The sequence below is a fragment of the Hippopotamus amphibius genome, chromosome 14, assembly GCF_030028045.1.
Source record: "Hippopotamus amphibius kiboko isolate mHipAmp2 chromosome 14, mHipAmp2.hap2, whole genome shotgun sequence".
Classification (NCBI taxonomy): domain Eukaryota; kingdom Metazoa; phylum Chordata; class Mammalia; order Artiodactyla; family Hippopotamidae; genus Hippopotamus; species Hippopotamus amphibius.
Genome location: NC_080199.1, coordinates 10023445 through 10029056, shown reverse-complemented (window position 1 = coordinate 10029056; position 5612 = coordinate 10023445).

The window sequence follows — 5612 nt, the reverse complement described above, 5'->3', positions numbered from 1 at the left end:
GGCGGGAACTAGCAGGGTTAAATCTAGAGTGAAGGAGGTACAGAGGATGGGCATCTTGTGCCTGGTTGCTGCAGGGGGATTTTGCTAATCCATCCCCCATGTTCCCCACGTCTCACTCCATCCTCCACGTTCCCTGCACTCCAAAGCCGCACCACACCAGCTGCTAGCTCACAACCTCACACCCCTTCCGTTTCCTCAGCCCAACATTCCCTTCCCTGTGAATTCCCTGTTGAGCTCATACTCCTTCAGGCCTCAGCTCAAATGCCACCTCCTCCCTGAGGTCCTCTCTGATACCTACACCAGCAACCCCACTGGAATGAGCTTCTCCTCCTTACTTACTACTTTTATTAAGAAACACGGCTCAGTGAAGAGAAAGAACATGGGCTATGTGGAGTCAGACAGACCTGGGCTCACGTAGAATCAATGTTTTTCTCTGTGAGAACTTGGGCAAGTCACTTAACCTTGCAGGACCTCAATTCTCCTAATTTGGAAAGATGATAATATCCACATCAGGGGGCGGTGGTGGGGATGAAGTGAAATAGGACTATTAAGCTCTCTGCATATGCTCTGTGCTCTGTAAGTGCATCCCCACCCCTCCTATCCTGCTAGGCCTTAGAGTTAGTTGTTTATCTCTCTCATTAGACAGAAAACGCTGTGAGGGCAGGGAGGACACCCTTATTCTCCTAGGAAGCCTTGCACAATGTTTAGTAAGTGCTCAATAAACATCTAACAAATTAAGCCCGATTTTCTTAGTATGTTACCTCCCAAACTTGTTCACCTCCTGGTACTCACAGAAAGAGATAATATTTGCACAGAACACTGGGGTCCCCTGAAGGAGATTTGGGGACATCAACCTCAACTGGTGAAAAAATTGAGCACATTTCCTTTATCCTAGTAACTATGATAAGGAAAATTACATGCTGAGAAATATATTAAATATTTTACTTGTATAAAACTTTAAAAGGCTATATCCTTTCAATTACTGGACTCAGGAAGTTTACAGAGGATGGCATCAAAAAAGAATTCAAAAATAAGTTGGAGTGATTTTGAAAACCTTCTGTTTAACATTTTTTAAAATCACTATAAAATGTTTACAAATGTTAATAACTGCCAGGGCACTGGTGGTCTGTTCTGGGGAACACCCATTAGGAAGATCAGCTTTAGTCAATGTTTAGCCAAAGTTCCAGACTCTTGGGACTTCCCTGGTGGTGCAGTGGTTAAGAATCCGCCTGCCAATGCAGGGGACACAGGTTCTAACCCTAGTCCGGGAGGATTCCCACATGCTGCGGAGCAACTAAGCCCGTGCGCCACAACTACTGAGCCCACGTGCTGCCACTACCAAAGCCCACACACCTAGAGCCCATGCTCCACAAGAGAAGCCTGTGCACCGCAATGAAGAGTAGCCGCTGCTCACCGCAACTAGAGAAAGCCCGTGTGCAGCAACAAAGACCCAATACAGCCAAAAAAAAGAAAAAAGAAAAGAAAGAAAGTTCCAGACTCTTTTCTAAATGAAGGAACTGATTGGCCACAGGTGGTGCCCAGTGGAGGGCAGATAGGGGGCAACACAGCAGCGGGATTTAGGACAGCAGTGCCTGTCTGCACCCAGGCACCCGGCTGGCAACCAGCAAATAACATTGCCTACGTGTCTCTTGACTTTCATCTGAGCCTAACTGCTTTAGAAAGGGACATTGATCAACTGACGTGCTTTGTTAAAATGCAGGAATATCCTGACAAGGTCACTGACGTGTCTGGGGCATGACTCATGCTCTCAACTCTGGGTTTCTGATTCTTGGTTGCATGTGGGTTGGCTTCGATTGCATACCATTTTGGAATGACTTTGAAGGACACTGTTGATTCCAAGGGACCCACTGCCTGCCAAACCGTGTTCCAGGAAAAGAGAAGGAAGGGAAGCAGAGGGGTACAACCTCAGGGATTAGAAAATTAGACAGACATAGCCATCTGTTACCACTCCCACCTAGCTCATGGGTGGCTGTTGTTACAGGGCTATTTTTACAGGTGCACATTTGTGGTATGTTTGCCCTCCACTTGTCTTTCTGGTTTCATTTTGAAGCACTTGAGGCAATGCAGGGAGCCCTTTGGCTCTGTAGAACAGCAGGATGGCTCAGAGCCCTGTCTGGTAGGAGAAGATCTGTCCTGACATTCTGGTGCACTTCCACATCCAAGGATGGGAAGGGCATTTGGTGGCAGAGGTGGGAGAGAGGGCCCAACAGGGACACCAATTTGGCCAGATGAAAGATACTGAGCAGACATCTTGGGTTATCTGCAACGTAACTTCAGTTCCCCTGTATGTGCCAAACTGAAATACTTAGGGGTCATGCTGAACCCAATCAGAATAAAACAAACCACATATACGTGGGCGCATAAGTATTTCCACCCTTATAATCTTACCCTGAAAGTGGTTGCACACAGCAGGCCAAGTCACCTGGGCCTCAATGAAACTTCTCTCCAAGATATGGCTCCGTTTTGCTCTTGGAAGTTTCCATTTAGAGGGATGCTCAGATGATAAGATCTCGAGAATTCCAAGCTAATTCTCTGTTTGGCACAGATCTTTATCATGTGTTTCTGTTCTTATAGTAAATTATTAAACATCTACCAGAATGCTGGGGAGTCAGGGCTGGATAAAACGGTCCAGATGGGGAAACAGATGTCTAAGTCCGTAGTTCTCCCAGAGTGTCGTGTGCTGTAATGAAGGAGTGGGATGCACCATGGAGCGAGAGAAGAGCGGTCCGAAAATCAGCCTGAGCCACCAAAGCAGCCTCAGATGAGAGGCTGTGCCTCTGCCTGGATTCCTGTCTCCAGGAGAAAGTAATTCTTAGGTGGATGAGGACCTGTAGAGAACAGAATGGAGATCTGAGAATGTGGAGCAGTACATGCGAAGACCCTGTGGTGTGAAACAGCCTGGCCCATTCTTGGGACAAGGGACAGCAGGTAATTTGATACGGTGGAGAACAAATGGTTTAGAAGGGACAATGGTAGCTGAGCCAGGGAATGCAGGTAAGTGAGCATTGGATCACAAAGGGTCTCATACGACAAGCCAAGGACTTTCTTTTTTTTTAAAGAAATTTTTTTGGGATATAATTGACATACAATAAACTGCATATATTTAAAGTGTACAATTTGATTTTTTTTTCTTATTAGTAATGTATATATGGCAATCCCAATCTCCCAATTTGTCCCACACCCAATCCCCCTCCCCTCTTCCCCCTTGGCGTCCATATGTTTGTTCTCTACATCTGTGTCTCTATTTCTGCCTTGCAAACTGGTGGATCTGTACCATTTTTCTAGATTCCGCATATATGTGTTAATATACGATATTTGTTTTTCTCTTTCTGACTTACTTCACTCTTTATGACTTACTTCACTCTTTATGACAGTCTCTAGGTACATCTGTGTCTCTACAAATCAAAGACTTATGAAACCAATGGGGAGCTGGTAAAATAGTGTGAATAGGTGGCAGCATGGTCACATTTGAATTTGAGAGCAATCAGCTTGGTGGCAATGCAGAGGAAAAACTGAAGGGCATTAAATTTGAGGTAAGGTGACCAAAGATAATAAGTGCCTGAGTTACAGAGGTGGTATCAGGATGTTGAGGAGGAGAAGATTTTGACAAATATTTAGAGGAGACAGTATAGGTAGGACTTAGTGTCCATATAGATGTTGCGTTCTGGGATGAGGAGACATTAAGGATGACTCCCAAGTATCTATGTAGGGAAACAGGTAGGCGGTGGTGTTATTAATGGAGATATGAATTAAGCAGAAGAAGATGTGGAAGGGAAGGAGAGAAGAATTTCATTGTTGGAATTTTCCAATGAATATTCCTCAAATTCTGCTTCTGCCTGACCATGCTCATCTCAGACAAGAACCCCACTGTCTACAGAGTGAGCCTGGCATTTTATATCTTTGAGACCTGACCTACTCTTCTTTTCTCTCTCCCTCAACTCCTCTGCACGAACCCTGTAGACTTCCTGTGACCATCTCCATTCCTCTCTTGTCTATGAGTCCTTTCCTTTGAAGCCTCACCATCCTTATACGACTTCCCTTGATAACCCTAACGGTAATGTTCCCTGAGCAGCACCGTGTGACATCACATGTCATCCTGTGTGTCTATGTTCTACCATCTCTGATAGAGGCGGGGGCATCTGACATGATGGGGTGGTTCAATGTAGCTGAGGGATGTGAACGTGGTTGGCTGAAGGAAAATGGTCCATGTTGAGTCCATGGGCACTGCAGGTGGCTGAATATCTGTTTGCAACATGAGATCAAACTCGTGATGTGAGCTGGCTTTTGGGGTAGAAACACTCATTCTTCACATTGATCCTTTTGTTCTGGCCACAGCATCCTCAGTGCTCTGGATCTTAGCTTTTGCAAGGACACCCTGTGGGTTTGGTACATGGCTTGTGTCCGCGAAGGGAGAACCAGCAGATGTCCTTCCTCCCTGGGTCAGCTGGCCATCCCAATCTCAGCTGATGACACACTTCTTCACTTAGCTCTTCCTCCCCTTCCCCACTTTTGGAAGTACTGTGGCTGAGCAATCTGGGGGGCCCAGCTCTGGCTCTGGAGGTCTAAGACCCCTTGGTCATCAAGTCCATAGGCTGTACTCCACAAGATGACCAGCACCCTGGCTGGGGTGCTGCTGTGGACGGTTACCAGGGTTCTCTCATCCTCCATCAACTGGGATTTTCAGGCACTTGACCTTCTTGTTACCAATACATGAGGCTCTGGAGAGTTAATAAAGGACTATATCAGGCTGCATTTGCTTTTGAGGACAGAGACCCTGCTATATGCCTTTAGTACCTAGCATTTGGCATGTAATACATGCTCAATAAATTTAAAGGCATGTGACTTGGTACCTTTCCTGAAATGATCATTAATAATATTTTGTGTATATACATATAAATAATACAGTCCTAGTTGCACGATACTGTTATTTTTTTCAGTACCTATTATGTGTCAGGCATTATTACGGGCATCCTACATACTTTTTTTCTGATCTTCTCAACACTTTCATTAAGTGTGTTCATCTTGTGTTAGACATGAGGTGTCGTGAGGCTACCTGTCTAAGGCACAAAAAAGTGTCCGGAACTGGGGTTTAAAAGTAGGTGTACCTTCAGCCACATTCATACTCCTTCATGGCCTCATTCTTTTTTTTTACATTTTTATTTTATATTGGAGTATGGTTGATTAACAATGTTGTGTTAGCTTCAGGTGTACATGTAGAACTGAATCATGACCTCATTCTGGCCAGCAAATGTCTTTGACAATAAAGTCTACATGTAAGTCAGCACCATCACATTCTCCTTGGGTGCGTTTGGCTCTGTCCTGTGTTTTCCAGCATATTCACCCCCCAGCCCTGTGTGCCACATGCATGCCCGGGCGCGTACACACACACACGCGTGTACACACGCATGCACACACATGCTCACCCCTTCCTCTGTTTCTGCCTCACTCGTACCCTACCCTCCACTGGGAATGGGATCCTTACTGTTCCAGAAAATGTTCAGTGCTATCCTTCTTCTGTGCTTTTTTTGTGCAGTCTATTCTCTCTCATTAGATGTTGAGAGGAAATGTTTCTCAATGTATGAGATGTTAAT